Source organism: Octopus bimaculoides, chromosome 28 (assembly GCF_001194135.2).
Source record: "Octopus bimaculoides isolate UCB-OBI-ISO-001 chromosome 28, ASM119413v2, whole genome shotgun sequence".
Taxonomy (NCBI): Eukaryota; Metazoa; Mollusca; class Cephalopoda; order Octopoda; family Octopodidae; genus Octopus; species Octopus bimaculoides.
The window spans coordinates 1,299,642-1,300,435 of NC_069008.1; positions in this window are offsets into that span (position 1 = coordinate 1,299,642).

Sequence of the window (794 nt, forward strand, 5' to 3'; positions counted from 1 at the left end):
AGAAAAGTCAAATCAAGGTTACAAATGTTTCCATTAACAAACATTGCTTATTCTATATGCAACATATTTATTAACATTATAGCTCAAACACTTCTTCAGATATCCAGATTTGAAACACCAACTTATACATTTATCTATCCACACACACATGCAAGAAAAGGCATAAATAAGGGGCCTTACATATTTCTTTATTTGCTCAATTTTTACTTACAGCTGTTTCTGATTAGCATTACAGGTACGTTCATAGTTCTGTATACTCAATCATTCCATTGATCAATGGATTGAGTAAACAGATCTATGAACGCACCTATAATGCTTATCAGAAACAGCTGTAAGTCAAAGTTGCACAAATAAAGGAATATGTAAGGCTCATTATTTGTGCTCCTGTATATTACTTGTAAAAAAAAAAACCCACCAATTTAGCTGGGAATTCAGCTATGGACTTACAAAATTGACCGGTATTAGACGACAATCTTAGACCCTGCCATAAGTTTACATGGACTTCTTTACTTATATGAAAACATTTTGTTAGCCTGGTGTACATGTGTTAACAGATTGCATGGATTGACAAACCTTCATTAATAACAATATATACACACATATATACATACATACACATGTATATGAAGTTAATTGTATGGCTGGTCATAAAGCAACCAATGATTTCACATCCATAAAGTGCTTAGCCTTATAGACGGCTCAACAGACTTCAATGGCTGTGGACATCTATAAGGCAAAATGCTTTATCGATGCAAAAACCATTGGCCGCTCTATGACTAGCCTTATATATATAT